Genomic DNA, 24,467 nt, shown 5'->3' on the forward strand with positions numbered 1-24,467 from the left:
AAAGAGAAGTAAATTAATACAGTTTTTAACTTCTCTATTAACTATTTTTCATCCAGATTCATAGAGATAGCCTGTACACTAATATGAATTTTCCAGTCGTTACTAGCAAATATTCTTTAAAAAAAAAATTTTATTGCTTTTACTCCCCAAATCCCCCCTGTTCATAGGTGTATATTTTAGTTGTGGGTTCTTCCACTTAGACATGTAGATAACATACCCCTACATGACTGAGAACAAGTCCTCCTTCTTGTTAATTGCGGATTATTTGGGTTGATAAGGTTTTATATATGAAATATTTTCTTTAAATAAAAAGTCATTTCATGTATTTATTTTTCTATGTAGTTAATTGTCCTCTACTCTGAACTACTTTAGGTCTAATAATAAATAAGATGTCATATACTCTTTCATTGTTCTAAGAAGTGTTTTTTTTTCCATATTTTAAAATCTCTGAAATTGATATTGTGAGATAATAGAAAATAGATATACTGTTCTCTACTCCCAGCGCCAGGCCCAGAGCTCCTAAAACCCTTGTAAATTCCTAAGTGATGTGACCATTAGGAGCATCTTTTGTTCTAATGAGGTGACTCCGGGTGGGCTCCTGGATTGGGGCTGGTCACCAGAAGTACTAAGCCATGATAAGAAGCTTGGCAGTTTCAGCCTCACTCCCCATCCTCCAGGGAGAGGAGAGGGGCTTGAAATGGAGTTAATAATTGATCATTCCTATGTGAAGAAGCCTCCATAAAATCCCGATAGTGTGGGGTTCAGAGATCTTCCAGACTGGTGAAGACATCCACACCCAGAGGGCGATGCTTCCCAGCTCCATAGAGACAGATGTTCTGGTGCTTGAGACTCTCTCAGGCTCACCCTATGTCTCTCTTCATTTGGCTGCTCATATGTATGCTTTATCTTTTAATAAACTGGTAAACGTAAGTGTAAGCTGCTCTAGCAAATTAATCAGACTCAAGGAGGGGGTCCTGGGAACCTCCCATTTGTAGCCAAATTGGACAGAAGCTGTAGGTAGCATAGGGACCTACTGCTGGTGATCGTCATCTGAAGTGTGGTAGGGGGCAGTGTTAGGGGACTGAGCCCTTAACCTGTGGGACTGACTCTGTCTCCAGGTAGATAGCGTCAAAATTGACTTACATTGTAGGACACCAGCTGGTGCAGAGAACTGACGCTGTGGGGAAAAGTCGCCACACATTTGGTGACCAGAGAGAAGTGTTTTGTGTGAGTAGTAAAGGAGACTCACAGGGAAGAAACACAGAAAGGAAGAACTGGGTTTGTCCCTACACGAAAAGAAAAAGATCTGAATTTTTTCTTTATACAGATATATTTTTATTACCATCATGAAGGCCAATATATTTAACATTTATATTATTTTTATATATTCATAAAAATGTGATTTTAAAAGTCTATTAAATGTACAAAACATCTTCAATAAATATAAAAGAAAAATTGTAAGTGATATGAAAATGTTGTATCAAGTTTAGTTGGAAGCATAGCTGAAAATTTGTAAGAGGTAGATAGCAGTACATCTTACTTTCAATGGCATCTCAGATTAAATGAAAAGTGACAGTTTCTAGCTTATATAGAACAAAATCTTGCTCCTCATATTTAACAGTTTAGGGATATTCAATTTCGTAGAATTCATTTTTGAAACATAAATTACTTAGTTTTAAACTCACATGAGCTTTTTAAAATCTATGACCTTCATAATAAATATCTGTTTAAAAAAATTCTCTTCGTAATTACTGTGTCAATTATGATTTTCATTTTTTAATGAAATTTAGAAAAATACTTCCCCATACAGGAAGTAGCCATTTAGGTAATTCAGCAAATATTTTATCATAGCACACAGTAGATTGGACACTTTCTCAGACCCTGAAGGTCATATAAAGCTGTAGTTCAAGTGGCTCACTATTTGGTGTAGGATTTTTTAAAAAATATTTTAAATTTTAAAAAATACTAATTTTTTTAAAAATGTTAAAAATATTTGTTTTAAATTTCTAAATTATACTTTTATACGATCGCCTTATAACACAAAGAGTTCTCAGGAGGTCTAATTTGCCTCTTTTTGTGTGTGGTAAGTACATTATTCTTTAACAGCAGTTTGAAATTCTTTAACCAATATATTTGACCAGCAATTTTATTTCCTAGTTTAGATTTTTAACAAGCATATTTTTAAGTCATTAATGTCACAGGCATCTTTTCAATGGGAAAATAGAAAAAAAAAAAAAACCCATATCCAAAATGTTTGTGTTCTTTATTTCATTCACTATTTAAATTTTATTTCTCTTGCACTTGCAGATTGATAAAAAAATTTTTTTTGATAAAATTAGACATTTCTGAAATGAAATCCACTCAGCTCATATTTCCATATCTTTTGTAACAGTGAATTTTGAAGGATGATAAATGAAGGTACCACTATGAACTTTATTCATACCAGGAAGGAGTTGGCCATCGCTCTTCTTGGACAGATGGCTAACGAATGCTTTTACTTAAGGACTCCATGGTTAGTCCAAGCCAAAGTGATGGCTGCTTCCTAATGTTGTATATGACTATCAGCTACCATGAGACAGTGACAATTAGAAGCAGCAGGACTTCCAGGTGTTTCTCTGTAATTAACCAATAGAGGAGTGTTTATTTTAGCAGTGCATGGAGGTGTCTTTTTATCCAATAGTAAATATGCTTAGGACACATTATTTCTAAATAAATAAGCATAATAGCCAATGAAAATAAAAAGAGTATTTGAAAGAAAAAAACATCTCAATTTTAGGCAGGCTTCAAAAGAAGCATCAGGGGAATTTTCTGTGAAACACTATGAAATCTATAAAGCTGTGAAAATAGACCCAGAAAAGGCAATCGGCCCTGAGGAGTGATGGCCAAAATTTTCAGCCAGGGAGTAGCTGACATGGGGACTCACGAGGGAAAAGGCCACAGCTGATTTTTCACTGATGTTCAATTTTAAGTATCTCTGACCAATAAGGAACATAAAAATATAAAACTGAAAATGTTTTATTTTCCTATTTTTAGAAACCAAACGTGTTGGGTGGGATTCTTGGTCTCCATGTGACTGTCTGAGCTTACTGTTTGTAGAAAATCCACTCCTTGCCTCTGTGGCTGGGAAGAGTGACCAACTATGAAATGGACACCAAAAGGAGATTTGGTTTGTGACAAATATAGTATATATTTGCAGTCTTTCAATGTAGAGCTTAAAGCGATCAAATGAGAAGTTGCAAACATCACCTTGAATGGTCTAGATTCAAACCTTGATCATAATTGGTCACTTTGCTTCAGCTTCAAGTTTAATTGGTGGCACTTAAAGAAACGAGGATGACTGATAGCATCTCCATGTAGACATCAGCATCTCAGAGGATTCAATGTCATTACAATTTTTTTTCAGAATCTTTTAGACGAATAATTTCAAAAGATTAAATTGTGGTGGGGATGAGGCTTCACTTTATGGAGCAGGCACTGTACCAGGCACTGTCAAATACCTTAATGTAGTTGATCAATGCAGCTGCTTGAGACAGATAGTATGCCAACTTTAAAGATGAAGAAACCAACCCAGCAAAGTTAGATAAATATTTCTCAGTCACGTAGCCAGGGATTTTAGTTTGCTTGGTAAACAGATAAGGAACAGTGACACTGGTGTTAGGTTAGCCCCCAGATGGAAGAAAGTGATAATGTGCTTATTTTTGTATCGTATGTCTTTTCTCTTCAACTTGCAGCAAACATTGAAAAATAACCCTACCTAAAGCAGTTATATGGGAAATGTGTAAATATATTCCCCACTTCCTCCTTTTAATAAACCATCTGAGCTTTCTTTCCTCCCCATGTGACTTGTATATGTGACCGTGGTTAGCAATCATTATAAATACGATTTCAATGTCATAATTTAGATAATTTTTTATTATTCCATTCACATTTTGTTTCTTAAACTCTAAGTTATTCTAGGAAGCTTATACTTTTAATGAAAATGAAAACAAGTTTTAAAATATTTGTTGTTGTGTTTAGTGAAGTTTAATCCCTATTTAATAGAACTGACTGAAGAGGATTAAACACATGAGAAATGAAATGAATATTAAACATAAAAAAAATTACTAGCTTTGTCACTCAAGAGCACAAATACAGAGTCAATACATTAAAAAAAGAAAAAAGAGAGAGTGGTATTTTATATATTCCTTCCAGTTCAACTTCAGATATAAACAGTAATTTTAAAATGTGATTTGAGGAAAAACACGTTGCAGATAAAGGAAAGAAATTAGTTTAGGTGAATGATGTTCTGAATATTTGCTAGAAAAATGTCAACTTTCTCAAGTAATTTAACTCAATTAACAAAGAATGTTACATGTCAAATTCTATCTGTGGCTGAATTTATGGGTGTACTGACTTTATTAACCAAATTTGGCAAAAGAGTAGCTATAGTTTCCTTGCATTGGTACTTATTTCTTTGGTAAATTAAGAACATGAGGAGATATAAGTATTACCAGTATTACTGTTACTGTAAACTCTATCACTGACTAGTCTACTTTTACCTTGGGACAGGCCTTGTAAAGCATTTTACATAGATTAGCTTTTAATCTTTATACTAAACTCATTTAATAGTTACAGCTATTATCCCCCCTTTAAATATGAGAAACTGAAGCCAAGAGTGGTTTGGACTCAAGGCTATGCAGCCTTCCCTGATGTCAGAGCCCCCGCCCAACTAATACAGTATATCAATAATAATCTATCATGTTGCAAACTGAATTATTCATATAATACTGGGAATAGAGTAGTAGTTGTCTCCTCTTTTAGAAGCGACACATAGTGCGCCTTGCTATCAGAAAGCCCCATCTTTAATCCCTAGGTCTGTCGTCTACTATCTGCTTGATTCTAGCAAGAAATCAAGCTTTCTAAACCTCATCAATAACATGGTGCAAGAATCACCCACAACCAACCTTGGAACATGCGAGAAGCTGCATAAAGATTTATTGAATGAATTATTAAAGTCTCTTATATTCCCTTAGGAAGGCAAGAACGAAGTCCATCAACTCTGTACCTAATCTCTCTGTAATCATGCCAGTGTTTACAGGCATGAAATAGTGATGACTATAATAAGGTTAAAGAGTAGCATTTAGTGTATAGATGTATTTTTTATCCCTACACTTTGAGATAGATACTATTAGAACTAAGGATTGGAGAGGAACTGTCGTTTTCCCAACTTTTGGGTCGGAGATCAGTAGTCTGTGAATCCACTCGGGTCACAAGCACCCTCTTCTGGCCCCACCACCCAGTAATACTATAGAAGAGGAAGATACCCAGGTTGAGACAAATGAGATGACAGTCATTTTTTCACTCTTTTCCTTATAATCAAAAATGTGAAAAGAGTCCTCTATGAGCAGGTTCTGTATTCCCAACTCTCATTTGTGACTCAACGCAAAACCTCTTCTCTATTCCCACATTTTCACTAAAACTGCTGTTGTCAAGGAGAATCGCAGTGATTCTAAAACCACTGAATGCTTTTCACGTCTTGTACTTCTTGTATTCTCTTAACATTTGACTCTCTTGATCACTCTTGCTTTCTGAACCCTCTCTTCTCCTTCCTCAATACCATATTCTGCTGTTCTTTCACTAGTATTCGTTTCTGTTGCGTCTTAGCCTCTTTTATAGACTCTTTTTCTCCATTTGTACTTAAAAAGCTAGGGTTCTATTATTGTGTCATTTTCTTGTATCACTACAAGTTTTCCCTGGGTGATATTATTCACTTCAAGTGCTTTACCATTTATGATCTGAATTCTTCAAAATTGCCTTCTCTGTCCCGAATTAGTCTTCTCCCCTACAGAGACATCATATTTGACTACTACTGATGATTTATTCTTCATTATTCTACAGACTCTTCCAACTAGGTAAGTTTAAATCAGAAAGCAGTGTCTTCTCTCTCTAGTTTCTTTTAGTGCCAATATAGTTTCTTTCTTGATATCCTAATCTCAGTGATCACCTGGTTGTCAACCCTGGTGATCAAACAGGTAACTCAAGAAGCATCTTTGAATCTCTTCTTCAGAATCTACATCGAAATCAACAAACATATACCATTAATTCTACATCCTTAGTAACTCGTAAATTTGATTATTTTTTCTGACATCTTTTATAATCTTAGTTCAAGACCCACGCTTTTGGTCTGCAAAACTCTTCAGGCAACTTTCCTTCCTGGCCCTAGCCTTGCTTTCTCAAAGTGTTTTCTACTCTGTAGCCATAATAATCTTCTAAAACATAAATTTGACGTAATCACAATTTTGCATAAACTAACAGCTCACAAACCCTTTACAAAGATTTCCTAACCCCTTGGAACACTAATTGTTGTTTTTTATCTTTTATTTTAATTTTAACTATTTTTAAAAAAATGATCTTGCTCTTGTCTACCTCCTTAACTGGAATTTTTGCCACTCGTTAACACATTTCCCACTCTGTCTTGTCACCCAGAATGACTTGTAGTTCCACAAACTATTCATGCTCACTCCGCCTAGTCTTCTCTCAGGGTCCAGACTATTCCTTTACCCAGCAATGCCTGCTCCTTATCTAACCTCCTTTATAGGCTGAGCTGATTTGAACTTCAGAGCTCAGCAGGGTCACTTTTTGCTTCTTCCCTGAGTCTTCTCTGACTCTTCCCTCGAGCACCGGAAGTGCTGCTCTGCTGTGCTCTGAGCATCTTCCTCTCATAACACTCATCACATGATATTGGAATCTTCTGTTCATGTTTCTGCCTCTGACCTGCAAGCTCAAGGGTAGGGCATCCATGCTGTGGTCCCTTGTATCCCCAGCACTGAGCAGAGTGTTTGGCATAGAGCTGGGATCAACAAGTTTTTGTGTAATGACTGAAAGAATGAATGTGCTAGAGAAATTACCCAGTGACATCCGAATAAGTACATCCTGTGCAAAATATAGAAATGGCACTGTTTAAGAAATTGTTAGAATTTCTAACAAAGTTAGAATAATTTTCTGGAAGAGGTATATACCATGTCACAGAGTAGAAGGGAAAAGAGCAGATCACAAGGAAGAATAATGGCTGGGGAAAGGGCACAAGGAGGAAAGAGAGGTTCCGGCCCAGCTATAGTGGCCAAGATGCTCACAATTACAGAGACATCAGAAAACATGGAAAGGTATCTATTCCTGATTAATTCCTATTAAAAAATACCTTTTGTTATACTCTCCAATATACACACTGAGCTTTGTAAAAGAGATTCCCAATAAATATTAAGCTTTGAATCTTTTGAAGATCTTTCACCACACATTCCTCTGTGAAAACTGTTAGCATGCAATATTTCCTAAAGATGACATGTTGAATGTTATACCCTAACCCAATGGGATGAATAATGTGGATATTTAAAACAAATAGGGAATGTTATTTTTATACAATGCTTGTATTACTTTTGTCTCATACCAGTCTTACAGACTTCAAAATCCAAGGAGAAAAAGCACAAAACCTATTCTAGAACACTTCATCATTAGAAGGTAAGTCAACCAGTCCCTGTAAATGAATGCATCTTCTGTTACCATAAAAGGGGTCTCCTTTTTCCATCATCACTTTGTAATCCTAGAAACACTTCCCAAGTTGATGTGAGAGGTACTCATCTAAAAGTTGTAAAAACAGCTTCTCTTCAATGTCTCCATTCTATTTGATTATTTTAGGGAAACGAAAGTCCATGTAAGGCCCCCTTCCGTTAATTTCTTTGGCTGACCTCCAAAGTGTAGCTGTCAGCTAGTGTTAGCTAAATAAGTATGAGCCATGGCCCATGGCCCATTTACTGTCACTCACTTGGATGAGAATATGCCCCTGTATTAGCATTGCTGAACATCAGGAGTAAGGACAATCAATATAATTCTCTTCAGTCTGATGCCCAAAGACTGAGTAAGGACATCAAGAATTGTTATAGTAACGGACACAAAAAGTTCATAGATAGACTCTCGAAGTTTAAGCAGTATTTTGTTTAAATACAATTAAATCTCACCTTATCAAGGAAGTCTTCAATCATTAACCTCATCTGCATCTCTTATTTGGCAACCTCAACCTGTATTTACTCGTGTTTAATATTTTAGTTGTCATTGTTTAATATGTTGCTCTGTAAATATAGTCTTCACTGGTGTGTGTATGTTTGTGTGTCTGTGTATGTGGTTTATCTCCTCATTTAGACTGTCAGCTGATCAGGGGTGAGATTTCTGTCTCATATTTTTATATCCTTTCTCAGCTCTTTCTAGAGTACCTCATCTACATTCAGTTTCTGAGTATATGCTAAATAAAAATGTAAAAATATTCTTATTTGTGATTCTCAAGTACATTCAGTTCTATAAATTATCATAACATTGTTTTCTTCCAATTGCCAAAATAAAAAGAGCCCATAGGAGACAATATCACACAAAATTCCCCAACCTATAGATTGTCTCTCTGAAATACTCTGAATATATTATCTTTATTTGTAACTATAAAAGCATGGATGTAAATTTAGATATATTTTCAGCAAAAACAAGATCATATCTACATTTAGTTTTGTAAAATTAATTTTTATTTAATATTACAATTTTATTATTAACAGCCGAATCTTGGATGACAAAATTGTGATTAAATATTTATTATACTGGAACTTATGCCTTTCTGAATTTTCTTTCCACCAAAAAAATACACATAGTACTATGTCACAGAGGAGTCCATTTACATTAACAAAGTCACAAAGTTGCAAGAAACTAAGAACTCTCTTAAAAAATCTATCCATCTCTGAGAGAAAATAACTGATCATTTCATCTTGGATATCTTGGAATGTGAAGCAAAGTTACGTCTCCCTAGACCTCTTAAAAAATAACATAATAAACAGAAAAAGAACGATTTTGATTCAAACTTTTTAAAATATAAAGACACAGAAGCATCTTAAACATAATGATTTCTAACTGCAAGTTTACTTCTTTAATATAGGGTGATCAAACAACCCAGAATGGCTGTGGCAATCCTGGTTAAGACTTTTTGACGTTTGTTCTAGATTTTTCGCTTTTCATTTAAGTACATTGTTTCCACTGCTGCTGTTGTTGATTGCTGCACTAAAGCAGGTCAGGGTGGGTTTAGCAGATCTTCAGTAGAACTAAACCTCACCTAGTAATGCGTGAGAGACATACATATGAACAGTGGCCTCATTTTAATCCTTCTTTTTTTATCCTCTTATGATGCAACCTGGGTGTGCCAGGTGCTTGCTGACAAAATAAAGTGTATCCATTCAAGAGTGGCTAGGGATACTTCCCTCCTTCTGGTGTCTGGTGGCAGTGGGGGAATGTGTGATGCTGCTCAGTCTGCTGGCTGTGCTGTGAACCAGCCACTTGTGCCTGGGTTGGTGCCACTGCCAGTGAGAGCACAAAGCTGCCAGGCTGCCAGGGAGCCAGGTCAGAGGAAAAAGGGGAAAAAGATAGGTTAACATCTACGTGACATGTGCGAGAAAACAAAAGATGGTGACTAGTTCTGTTTTAACTGTCATAAAGAGCAATTTCTTGCCATATATCATATATTTTTAAATCTACATTCATTTATTTATTTTACTCTTGATTATAATTTCATTTTTATCACTTCACAATAAATCATCTTGGATTTTGAATCTCCATTTTCAAAAATGTGATGATGCACAGAATGCTTGTTTCATCAAATTTAGAAAATGTTTGGTTATTAATTCTTCAAATATTTTTCTGTCAGCCCTCTCTCCTTAAGGGATTCCAATTAGAGGTATATTAAGCCACTTGAAATTGTATGATATCATTTATCCATGGAATCTAAAAGAGCTGAACTTGCAGTGGCAGAGACTAGAATGGTGGTTAGCAGAGGCTGGGAGTAGGGGGAATGGGGAGGTGCTGGTCAAAAAGTATGAATGTTCAGTTATAGGATAAATAAGCTCTGGGGATCTAATGTACAGTGTGGTGATTATAGTTAATAATACTGTATTATATACTTGAAAGTTGCTAAAAGAATAGATTTTAAAAGCTCTCACCACAAAAAGGAAATGGTAATTATGTGGCATGATAGAGGCCACTAAAGCTAAAACTATGGTGGTTATCATTTGTGATGTATGAGTGTGTCAAATCAACACATTGTACACCTTAGACTTACACAATGTTATATGTCAATTGTATCTCAATAAAGCTGAAAAAAGAAAGACAGAAATACAAATGGTAAATTTAAAACATGAGTTTTAATTTTCAAACTTTATAATTGCACTTTGGAAATCCTAATTTTTAAGATAAATTTTGTGATGGTGGTCCTATGTTTAATTGGATGACTATGTACTCAACATTGGAACAGAATGAAATTGACATGATCTACAATTTCATAGCAACTGAATTTGGTGAAGCATTCAAATGAATCACAAGACAGAGACAATTCATTTGATGAGTTTGTCATGTAAAAATATTTGTCAAAAAAAGTATTTTGAATCAAGTCAAAGACAGTACATGTGAAAATATTTGGGCTGAAGTAGTCACATATTTCTGTATAGAAAAAAGAGAGTTAAGATATCCTCTATTTAGCAGTATTTTCTCTGAGTTTATGAAGCATCTCAATATTTATAGAGTATTTCTTATTTAAAAATATTATTATCAACAGAGAAAAGTCAATTGAAGGTATCAAGAACTTTAAATTATTAATAGAAGAAAATTTGAAAAAGATTGAAGATTTATAGAAAAGACTCTATTGGATAAAATGCTTTTTTTCCAGAAATATATCAATGACATGCTATTTGAGACAGGTACAGTTAAGAAAACTGGTTAGAGTATGTGGATTATTTACTAAAATTATTTTGTTTATTCCAATTATTAATATTCAGATAGACAGTATACTTTTAAAAATGACTTTCTGTGCATGAATATATATTTTCAGAAAGAATTTTAGTTTTGAAGATAATTTTTGATTTAGAACTATTTTCTGGGATATTCCTTAAGTAAATATTTCAAATTTATATAATTGTAATTATTTTCAACATTCTCTGTCACTCATATAATTGCATGCTTTGAAAATTAAATTCCATGGACATTCTCTGTCTGAGACCTACATGTGAAGCTTCAGATGGTTCTTCCTCCCCCAGTCTTGTGCTCTGCTGCCTTTCTGCTTCCACCTCATCAATGGCCACTCCTAGGAAAGAAAGATCCCAGAGGGAGCAAGGTCAGAGCACTGTAGTCTTGAACTATGATGTGAGAGCTGAGCCCTTTGGGTACTACTGCAGATTTTCATAATGGCTTTAGACATTCCCCTCCAAAAAAAATGATCAACTTTTCCAGGAAAAATATTTGATGCTTTGTGATCAGCAGATTAAACAATGTGGGCAACATGAAATATTGAAGACACATAATAGGTAAATGCTTACTAGACATTGTATCTTTGGGCTATGACTATCAAATTCTCCTTTCATTTAATATGTGAAAGAAGACTTGATGTACCAAGGAAAATGATGATATGATGGGATTTGTGAGAACACATTCACTTTTCCAATTGGCAAACACTGGAATATATCTTTATTATTTAAAAAAAAGAAGAAACTCATTTCTAATACTTAAATCTGGCAAGCAGAGACACACACAAACACCCATTATGTGTCTTCTTTTATACTGAATGTAAGTGAGAAAAACCTAAATGATATATAAGCAAGTTAAAGTAAATAATCTCTAAAAATAATCAGCCATCTCAACCAAGTAGAGTTTATTGCACAAAAATTCAAATATGGCTCATTTGTCTAAAATATAAGCATGTATACATCACATTAAGAGATTAAAAAATGCATATTATACCATCATTTAAGAAGATGCTGAGGGGCTGGCCACAGGGACACGGGGCCGTGGCAGAAGCACACTCTGCTTCAGTGGCCCAGGGTTTTGCTGGTTCAGATCCTGGGTGCAGATATGGCACCGCTCATTAGGCCACATTGAGGCAGCATCCCACATGCCACAACTAGAAGAACTCACATCTTAAATATACAACTATGTACTGGGAGGATTTGGGGAGAAAAAGCAGCAAAATAAAAAAGCAGATTGGCAACAGTTGTTAGCTCAAGTGCCAATCTTTAAAAAAAAAAAAAGAAGATGCCCCCAATTTAACAATTATTCCTGATCCTTTAAAAATAAAAACTCTTAAAAAACAGGAACAGGAGATTTAGATAATGCATAATGCCAATCTTTAACCAAAAATCTATATAATACTTAATAGTGAATCATTAGAATCATTTCCTTTAGAGTGTGGGAACAAATTATATTCTTATTCCAAATACTTTTTAAATGAAATCTATTAAGTTAAAATAGCACACAAACTAGAAAGAAGAGGTGATTTAGTTATTGTATAGAAGGAAATAAAATTTTCTTTAATTGCAGGTGTGAAATTATATAACTGGAAAATATAAAGAATAAGTTGAATAATTCCTATAATTATTAATTTATATTAACTAACAATATAAATAATAAATATACATAAAGAAGAAATAAAATAGCTTACTCATTTGAAATCACATTAAACCTTATTAGAAATCACAAAAACTAGAGTGATATCAACATCATAGTGGAGTGAATTTTTCCCTTTGTCCTCTCCTCTAAGTTACAACTAAATGGACATTCATTAGCCAGCAGAGGACTTCCAGCACAGCACAACATGACATCTAAGAGATCCATGTAGTCATGTATCTGAAGGTGGGTGCACTGGATCCTTGGGAGACAGCAGAACTAGGTGAACCACCCTTCCCACTCCCAGGTGGCAGCGAGACAGGTTGCAGATCCTCACACAGTGGTTGACATGACTTTAAGAGGAGGCAGGGGCAGCCTGGCCCACACAAATGCTTCTGGAGTGCTAGCCCAACCTGCAGGAGCACCCACCATGCTACAGTGGTACCACCTATGGGAACACTCCACACTTAGTGGCAGTGGCTCAACCCCTATGAAGGCACCTGCCCACTGAGCCCAGTGCAGGGGAAAAGGTATCTAGTGCAGCAACTCAGCCAGTCCCCTATAGAGTGCAGTGGTCCCACCCACATGAGAGTGGCCTTCCCACTGAGCACAGAGACCCCCTCCTGTGGTGTCTGACCCATTTGCCCAGTGTAGAGGCCCTGCCCATGTGAATAAAATCTGCAGAGTGGCTGTGGCCAGCCCAGGCAAAAACAGAGCAGCCATAGCCATGCAACTTCCAGAAGATGGGATGGGCTCAGAAAACACAGCTCCTGCTTGCTCCTAGTGGTGGCAGGTGGAATCTGTGACCTGACACCACCACAAATGCACCAGCCAAAGATCAATTCATCAAACACCATGAAGAACTACAGCAGCACTTCAGAACAGAAGGAAAATGAAAAGTCCCCAGAGACAAATCCTGAAGTCACAGAAATTTACAAACTAAATGACAGATGATTCAAAGTAGTTATTATAAAGAAACTCAATGGGTTACAAGAAAACTCAGAAAGACAATTCAATGAGCTCAAGAATAAAATTAATGAGGAGAAGGAATAATTCACCAGAGATTGAAACTCTAAAAAACCCAAACAAATTCTGGATATGAAGATAATAATTGATGAGATAAAAAATCTAGAAGCCATAAAGAAATGATATAATGGAGGGTAGAATTAGTGAATTGGAGGACAGAAATATAGAAATGCTTCAGGTAGACGAGGAGAGAGATATAAGATTCAAAAAAATAAAGAAATTTTTCAAGAAATATGCAACTGAATTAGAAAAAGCAATATAAGGATTGTAGGGGTTCCAGAGGTAGAAGAGAGGGAGAAAGGAGCAGAGAACTTGTTCAAAGAAATAATAGCTGAGAATTTCCCAAACCTGAGGAAAGAACTGAATTTACAAGTACATGAAGCCAATAGACCTCCTAATTATATCAATGCAAAAAGATCTCTTCCAAGGCATATATTAAAACTGGCAAAGGTGAATGACAAAGAAAAAATATTAAGAGCAGCAAGGCAGAAGAAAACAACCTACAAAAGAATCCCTATCAGACTTTCAGTGCATTTCTCAGCAGAAACCTTACAGACTAGGAGACAAAGGAATGATATATTTGGAATACTGAAAGACAAAAGTTTTCAGCCAAGAATACTCTGTCTAGTGAAAATATCCTTCAGATATGATGGAGAAATAAAAGTTTCCCCAGTTAAACAAAAGCTGAGGGAGTTTATTGCCACTAGACCTCCCTTACAAGAAATGATAAAAGAAGTTATTCTACCTGTAACAAGAAGGCAAAGGTTTACAAAGCTTTGGGGAGAAAGGAGTTAGAAGACACACAAAATTAGAAAATTGCAGCTCTCAGAACAAGGTAGCAAACATGTAATTATAACATAAAAGATAAAAGGAAGGAAAGTGTCAAAAATAATTATAAACACTTCAATTTAGTCACAAACTCACAACATAAAAAAGAAAAATTTCTGACAAGAATAACTCAGAAGGAGAAGAGGAAAGGGATGGAACCTTCTTAGACTAATGGAGATAACAAGCTATCATAAAATGGACTATCTCATCTCTGAGATCTTTCATACAAACCTCATGGTAACCACTAGACAAAAAATCAGAGCAGAGACACAAACCATAAATAGTGAGAAAACCATCACAGAAAACCACCAAACTGAAATAGCAGTTAGAAATACAAGGGAAAAGAAATAATGGAAATGTAGAACACCTGGAAAATAAGCAACAAAATGGCAGTATTAAGCCCTCATATATCAATAATCAGTCTAACAGTAAATGGATTGAGTTTTCCAATCAAAAGACACAGAGTGGCTGGACGGATTAAAAAAAAAAAAAGACCAAACAATATGCTGCCTCTGGGAAACACATCTCAGCTCTAAAGGCAAACATAGGCTCAGAGTGAAGATGATACTCCAAGTAAATGGCAAGCAAAAGAAAGCATGTGTTGCCATACTTATATGAGACAAAGTAGACTTCAATATAAAAAAGGCAATGAGAACCAAAGAGCAACACTATACAATGATGAAATGGGCATCCCAACAAGAAGACATAACATTTGTGAATATATATGCACCTAACACAGGGGCATCAAAGTATATAAAGAACCTAGTGACAGACCTAAAGGGAGAAATTGACAGCAACACAATAATAGTAGGGGACCTTAACATCCCACTTACATCAATAGATAGATCATCCAGACAGAAAGTCAACAAGGAAACAGTGGCCTTAAATGAAACACTAGACTAGGGGGACTTAACAGATATACAGAGAACATTCTATCCCAAAACAGCAGAATATGCATTCTTCTCAAGTGCACATGGCACATTCTCAAAGATAGACCATTTCTTGGGAAACAAGGCAAGCCTCAATAAGTTTAACAAGATTGAAATCATTTCAAGTATCTTTTCTAACCACAATGGTGTAAAACTAGAAATCAACTACAAGAAAAAAGCTAGGAAAGGCACAAATAGGTGGAGATGAAAAAACATGCTACTGAACAACCATTGGATCAATAAAGAAATCAAAGGAGAAATCAAAAAATACCTGGAGACAAATGAAAATGAAAACACAACATATTATCCCTTATGGATTCAGCAAAAGCAGTCCTATGGGGAAATTTATAGCAAAACAGGCCTATCTCAACAAAAAAGAAAAATATCAAATAAACAATTTTAAACTACCAGGAACAGAACTAGAAAAAGAATAACAAATAAAGCCCCAAGTCAGCAGAAGGAGGAAAATAATAAAAATTAGATCAGTGATAAGTGAAATAGAGACTAGTAAAACAATAGAAGGTATCAATGAGACCAAGAGCTAATTCCTTGAGAAGATAAACAAATTGACAAACCCTTATCCAGACTCACTAAGAAAAGAAGACAGAGGTGAAAATAAATAAAATTAAAAATGAAAGAGGAGAAATTGAAACTGATGGATACCACGGAAATACAAATGATTATAAGAGAATATTGTGGAAGACTGTATGCCCACAAATTGGATATCCCAGAAGAAATGGATAAATTCTTATTATCATACAACTTTCTAAAACTGAATCAAGAAGAAGTAGAGAATCTGAATAGACCCATCACAAGTAAAGAGACAGATACAGCAATCAAAGACCTCTCACAAAATAAAAGTTCAGGACCAGATGGCTTCTCTGCAAAATTCTACTGAATGTTCAAACAAGAGCTAATACCTATCCTTCTCAACGTATTCCAAAGCACTGAAAAAGACAGAATACTTCCTAACTCATTTGATGAGGCCAACATTACCCTGATAACAAAACAAGACAAGGGCAATGCAAGGAAGGAAAATTACTGGCCAATAGCGTTGATGAACATAGATGCAAAAATCCTCAACAAAATATTGGCAAATCACACACAGTAGTACATAAAAGGATCATACACCATGACCAAGTGGGATTTACACGAGGAAGGGCAGGATGGTTCAACATCCACAAATCAATCAATGTGATACACTACATTAACAAAATGAGGAATAAAAGTCACATATCATCTCAACAGGCACAAAGAAAGCATTTGACAAATCCAACATCCATTTATTATAAAAATTCTAAATAAGGGTGTCAGCATCACGGCAGAGTGAACTTGCCCGAGACTCTCTCCCCTCTAACATACAACAAAAAGGGGCATCCATACTCCAACAGAGGACAACCTAACACAACACAGAAACATCAGAGAGACACACAGCCACACAAGGGAGGGCAGAGAGGTTGGAGCCCCCCTTGGAGGAGCTGGAATGGGGTAGGAGAGAACTTCGCTCCCTTGCCTAAAGACTGTGATCATGAATGCTGGAGGCTCCGTGAGGGAAAGAGTGGGGGAGGGGACATGCATTCATGGGAACAAGGACTCCCTAGGGCCCTTACAACCTAGAGGGAAGCCCCCTAACAGGGTGAAAGATTTACCTGGGTGTGACCTCATCAAGCCAACACCACAGGAGACCAGTTAGTGAGAGCGAGAAAGCCCAGAGAGCATGCAGGAGAAAGTGACCCTCCCCCATCCACCTCGAGTCCACTCCACCGCCTGGGATCTCGTGTGAAGGCGGAGGGCTCAGAGTACACAGCTCTCGACCTCTACCCAGTGTTGATAGGCAGTACCTTCATTAAAAAATATCAGAATGTGAAAGACCCAACCCACCTCCTCGAACAACATCAGTCACTACATCAAATCTCCAGACCAGAGAGAAAATGACAAGCACTCAGAATTCAGTCCTGAGTACACAGAAATATGTAATCTAAATGATGAATTCAAAATACCTATCATCAAAAAACTCAACAAGGTAAAAGAGAATGTAGAGAAACAATTCAATGAGTTCAGGAACTACTTCACAAAAGAGATTGAAAGTATAAAGAAGTATCAATCAGAAATATTAGAGGTGAAAGACACAATGGAAGAGATAAAACAAAATATGGATTCCCTGAATGCTGAACTGGACATCATAGAGGAACATATGAGCATAATCGAAGATAGACATGTTGAAATGCTCCAGACAGAGGAGGAGAGAGAACTAAGACTAAAAAGAAATGAAGAAAGTCTCCAAGAAATGTCTGACTCAATGAGGAAACGCAACATAAGAATTATAGGTATTGCAGAAGGAGAAGAGAAGGAGAATGGAGCAGACAGCGTGTTCAAAGAAATAACAGCAGAGAACTTCCCAAACCTAAGGAAAGACAGGGAAATCTGTGTGGAAGAGGCTGCTAGATCTCCTAGATTTGTCAATGTAAAATGCTCTTCTCCAAGGCAAATAGTAGTATAACTGGCAAAAATGAATGACAAAGAAAGAATACTAAGGGCAACAAGGCAGAAGAAAATAACCTACAAAGGAACCTCTATCAGACTTTCAGCACATTTCTCAGCAGAAACCTTACAAGCTAGGAGAGAATGGAATGACATATTCAAATCTTTAAAAGACAAAAATCTTCAGTCAAGAATCCACTATCCAGCAAAACTCTCCTTCAGATATGAGGGAGAAATTAAAACTTTCCCAGACAAACAAAAGCTAAGGGACTTCCTAGCCACGAGAGTGCCCCCTACAAGAAATCCTCAAGAAGGCACTCATACCTGAAAAAAAAAAGAGGGAGAAAGGGGTCACAAAACAGAGAGTAAGGGGATTAATAGGCAGGCAGAATCAGAGTAGGATAGCAAATACTCAACTATAGCATTCAGCTAAAGAGAAGGAAAATATCAAAAACAAAGATAATCCTGTCATTTAAACCACAAAGTCACAACACAAGATGGAATAAGATATGAGAAAAACAACTTAGGAGGGGAGGAGGAAAGGGCCTGAATCAGTTTAGACTAAGGAAATAAGAGGCCGTCAGAAAATGGACTGTCTTATACATGAGATTCTGAACACAAACCTCATGGTAACAACTAAACAAAAAAACAGAACAGAGACACAAAGAATCAATAAGGAGAAAACAAAGAAACACATCACAAAAAACTACATAGTTCATGGGTAGACCAAAACAGACTGGATGAGAAACAAAGGAAATGCAGGAAAACCGAAAAATGAGTGACAAAATTAAATCATTAAGCCCTCATATGTCACTAATCACCCTAAACGTAAATGGATTGAATTCTCCAATAAAAAGACACAGAGTGGCAAGATGGATTAAAGAACAAGATCCAACACTATGCTGCCTCCAGGAAACACATCTCAGCTCCAGCGACAAACTCAAGCTCAAAGTGAAAGGGTGTAAGACAATACTCCAAGCTAATGGCAAACAAAAGAAAGCAGGTGTTGCAAAACTTATATCAGACCAAGTAGACTTCAAGATAAGACAGGTGAAGAGAGACAAAGAAGGGCAGTATGTAATGATCCGAGGGACACTTCATCAAGAAGAAATAACACATAAATAGCTTATGCACCCAACACAGGAGCACCAAAGTTCATAAGGCAACTATTAACAAACCTAAAAGAAAATATTAATAATAACACAATAATAGTAGGGGACCTCAACGCTCCACTCAAATCAATGGATAGATCATCCAGACAGAAAATCAACAAGGAAACAGTGGAATTAAATGAAAATCTGAACCAGTTGGATTTAATAGACATATATAGAACACTACATCCAAAAACAGCAGAATACGCATTCTTCTCAAGTGTACATGGAACATTCTCAAGGATAGACCATATGTCGGGAAACAAAGCAAGCCTCAATAAATTTAAGAAAATTGAAATACTAACAAGCATCTTTTCTGATCATAATGCTATAAAGCTAGAAATTAATTACAAGAAAAAAGCTGAGAAAGGGACAAAGATGTGGAGACTAAACAACATGTTAATGAACAAGCAATGGATCATTGAAGAAATTAAAGGAGAAATCAAAAAATATCTGGAGAGAAATGAAAATAATAACATACTATACCAACTGAAATGGGATAAAGCAAAAGTCATATTAAGAGGGAAATTCATCACAATACAGGCAAACCTTAACAAACAAGAAAATCCCAAATAAGCAATCTCAAATTACACCTAACTGAATTAGAAAAAGAAGAACGAATAAAGCCCCCAGTTAGCAGAAGGAGAGAAATAATAAAAATCAGAGCATAAATAAATGCTATTGAAACAAAAAAGGCAGTAGAATCAATGAAACAAAGAGCTGACTCTTTGAGAAGATCAATAAAATTGACAAATCCCTAGCCAGACTTACAAAGAAAAAAAGAGAGAAAGCTCAGATAAACAAAATCAGAAATGAAAGAGGAGAAAAGACAACAGACACTACAGAAATATGACAGATTATAAGAGAATACTACAAAAAACCATATGCCAACAAAATGGATAATCTAGAGGAAATGGATAAATTCTTAAACTCGTAGAACCTCCCAAAGCTTAATCCAGAAGAAACAGACAATCTGAATAGACCAATTACAAGGAAAGAGATTGAAAAAGTAATCAAAAGCATCCCAAAGAATAAAACCCCAGGGCCAGACAGCTTCCCTGGCAAATTCTACCAAACTTTCAGAGAGGATTTAATACCTATCCTTCCCAAGCTATTCCAAAAAATTAGGGAAGATGGAACACTTCCTAATTCATTCTACGAGGCCAACCTCTCTGATACCAAAGCCTGACAAGGACACCACAAAAAAGGAAAACTACAGGCCAATATCGCTGATGAACATAGATGCAAAAATCCTCAACAAAATTTTGGCAATGGGAATTCAGCAATACATCAAAAGGATCATCCATCATGATCAAGTGGGATTCATACCAGGGACACAGGGATGGTTCAGCATTCGCAAATCATTCAATGTGATACACCACATCAACAAACTGAGGAATAAAAGCCACATGATCATCTCAATAGATGCAGAGAAAGCATTTGACAAGATCCAACAGTCATTTATGATAAAAATTCTTAACAAAATGGGGATAGAAGGAAATTACCTCAACATAATAAAGGCCATATATGACAAACCCACAACCAACATCATACTCAATGGGCAAAAACTGAATGCCATCCCCCTGAGAACCAGAACAAGACAAGGTTGTCCACTATCACCACTTTTCTTCAACATAGTACTGGAGGTTTTAGACAGAGCAATTAGGCAAGAGAAAGGAATAAAAGGAATCCAAATAGGGAGTGAAGAAGTGAAACTCTCACTATTTGCAGACAACATGATCTTATATATAGAAAATCCAAAAAAATCCATTGGAAAACTAATAGAAATAACAACTACAGTAAAATTGCAGGGTACAAAATAAACTTACAAAAATCAGTTGCTTTTCTATACTTCAATAACGTACTTATAGAAAAACAACTCAAAAATACAATTCCATTTACAATTGCAACAAAAAGAATAAAATATCTAGGAATAAATTTAACTAAGGAGGTGAAGGGCTTATACAATGAAAACTATAAGACATTGTTGAAAAAAGTAGATGACAACATAAAGTGTTGGAAAGAGATTCCATGCACATGGATTAGAAGAATAAACATAGTTAAAATGTCCATACTACCCAAAGCAATCTACAGATTCAGTGCAATTCCAATCAGAATCCCAGTGACATTCTTCATGGAAATAGAACAAAGAATCCTAAAATTCACACAGGGCAACCAAAGACCCTGAGTTGCCAAGGCAATCGTGAGAAAAAAGAACAAAGCTGGAGGTATCACAATCCCTGACTTCAAAATGTACTACAAAGCCATAGTGATCAAAACAGCATGGTACTGGTACAAAAACAGGCACAAAGATCAATGGAACAGAACTGAAAGCCCAGAAATAAAACCACACATCTACAGACAGCTAATCTTCAACAAAACTACCAAGAACATACAACGGGGAAAAGATAGACCCTTCAATAAATGGTGTTTGGGAAAACTGGACAGTCACATGCAAAAGAATGAAGGTAGACCATTATCTCACACCATGTACAAAAACAAACTCAAAATGGATCAAAGATTTGAAGATAAGTCCTGAAACTATAAAACGCCTGGAAGATAATATAAGTAGTACACCCTTTGACATTGAACTAAAGAGGATCTTTTTGAATACCATGTCTTCTCAGACAAGGGAAACAAAAGAGAAAACACATGAGTGAGAGTTGATCTGACTAAAGAGCTTCTGCAAGGCAAAAGAAACTAGAATCAAAATAAAGAGACAACCCACAATTTGGAGAAAATATTTGCAAATCATGTGTCTGACAAGGGCTTAGTCTACATAATGTATGAGGAACTCACACAATTGAACAATAAAAAAACAAACAACCCGATCAAAAAATGGTCAGAGGACATGAACAGACATTTTTCCAAAGAAGATATACAGATGGCCAATAAACACATGAAAAGATGTTAAACATCACTAGTAATTAGGGAAATGCAAATCAAAACTACACTAAGATATCACCTTACACCTGTTAAAATCACTATAGTCACTAAGACTAAAAATAACAAATGTTGGAGAGGCTGTGGAGAAAAGGGAACCCTCATACACTGCTGGGTGGAATGCCAACTGGTGCAGCCACTATGGAAAAGAGCATGGAGATTCAAAAAAAAAAAACTAAAAATAGAACTACCATACAACCCAGCTATCCCACTACTGGGTATCTAACCAAATAATTTGAAATCAGCAACCCAAAGTAACATATGCACACTTACGTTCTTTGCAGCACTATTCACAATAGCCAAGACATGGAAACAATCCAAGTGCCCATTGACTGATGATTGGATAAAGAAGATTTGGTATATGTCTACAATGGAATACAACTCAGCCATAAAAAAAAGACAAATTTATCCCATTTGCAACAACATGGAAGGTGCTGGAGGGAATTATGCTAAGTGAAATAAGCCAGACTGATACAGACAAACACCAGATGATTTCATTCATATGTGGAAGATAAACAAACACTTGGACAAAGAAAACAGTTCAGTGATTACTAGGGGAAAAAGGGTAGGGGGTGGGCACAGGGGGTGAAGGGGAGTACTTATGTGATGACAGTCAAGAAATAATGTATAACTGAAATCTCACTTTGATGTAAACTATTATGAACTCAGTTAAAAAATAAAAATAAAAAAAAGAAAGCACAAAATGAAAAAAACACCTCTCAATAAAATGAGCATAGAAGGAAAGAACCTCAATGTAATAAAGGACATATATGACAAACCCACAGTCAACATCACAATTAATGGTAAAAAATTGAAAGCCATCCTTCTGAGAACAGAAACAAGACAAGGGTTCCCACTCTTGCTACTCTTATTTAACATAGTATTGGAGATTTTGGCCAGAGCGATTAGACAAGAAAAAGAAATAAAAAGTATACAAATTGAAAAGGAAGAAGTAAAACTCCTGTTGTTTGTGGATGACATAATTCCCTATATAGAAAACCCTAAAGAATCCACCAGAAAATTATTAGAAATAATCAACAACTACTGGAATGTGGCAGGGTACAAAATCAACTTACAAAAATCAGTTGCTTTTCTATACACTAATAACAAACTAGTGGAAGGAGAAGTTAAGAACACAATCCCGTTTATAATCACATCAAAAAGAATAAAATATCTGGGAATAAATTTAACCAAAGAGGTGAAAGACTTATACACTGAAAACTATAAGACATTATTGAAAGAAATTGAAGAAGGCATAAAGAAATGGAAAGATATTCCATGCTAATGGATCAAAAAAAGAAACATAGTTAACATGTCCATATTACCTAAAGCAATCTACAGATTCAATGCAATCCCAATCAGAATCCCCATGACATTCTTCATGGAAATAGAACAGAGAATCCTGAAATTTATATGGAACAACAAAAGACCTTGAATAGCCAAAACAATCCTGAAACAAATGAACAAAATTGGAGGCATCACCATCCCTGACTTCAAAATATACTACAAAACTATAGTAATCAAAACAGCACGGTACTGGCACAAAAACAGACACACAGATCAATGACACAGAATTGAGAGCCCAGAAATAAAACCACACATCTGTGGACAGCTAATCTTTGACAAAGGAGCTAAGAACATACCATGGAGAAAGGAAAGTCTCTTCAATAAATGGTGTTGTGAAAACTGGACAGCCACATGCAAAAGAATGAAAGTAGACCATTATCTTACACCATGCACAAAAATTACCTCAAAGTGGATTAAAGACTTGAATGTAAGACCTGAAGGCATAAAACTAGAATAAAATATAGGCAGTACACTCTTTGACAGTGGTCTTAGCAGCACCTTTTCAAATACCATGCTTACTCAGGCAAGGGGAACAAAAGAAAAAATAAACAAATGGGAGTACATTAGACTAAAAAGCTTCTGTGAGGCAAAGGAAACCATGAACAAAACAAAGACAACCCACCAACTGGAAGAAAATATTTTCAAGTCATATATTGGACAAGGGGTTAATTTCCAAAATATGTAAAGAATTCACACAGCTCAACAGCAAAAAAACAAACAGCCCGATCAAAAGTGAGGCAGAGGATATGAACAGACAATTTTCCAAAGAAGATATGCAGATGGCCAACAGGCACACAGAAAGATGTTCAACATAGCTAATTATTAGGGAAATGTAAATCAAAACTACAATAGGATATCACTTTACAACTGTGAGAATGGTTATAATTAAGACAAAAGATAAAAAATTTTGGAGATGATGAGGAGGAAAGGGAGCCCTCATGCACTGCTAATGGGAATGCAAACTGGTGCGGCCACTATGGAAAACGGTACGGAGACTTCTCAAAAAATTAATAATAGAAATACCACATGACCCAGGTCTCCCACTACTGGGTACTTATCTAAAGAACTTGAAATCAACAATACAAAGAGATCTATACAACCGTACGATCATTGCAGCATTATGAGAGCCAAAATGTGGAAGCAACCCAAGTGCACACTGATTGATGAATGGATAAAGAAGACGTGGTATATAAATATATGATGGAATACTACTCAGCCATAAAAAAGGCAAAATCATCGCATTTGCAACAACATGGGTGGGTCTTGAGGATCTTAAGTGAAATAAGCCAGTCAGAGAAACACAATCACTGCATGATCTCACTCATATGTG

The sequence above is a fragment of the Equus quagga genome, chromosome 11, assembly GCF_021613505.1.
Source record: "Equus quagga isolate Etosha38 chromosome 11, UCLA_HA_Equagga_1.0, whole genome shotgun sequence".
NCBI lineage: Eukaryota > Metazoa > Chordata > Mammalia > Perissodactyla > Equidae > Equus > Equus quagga.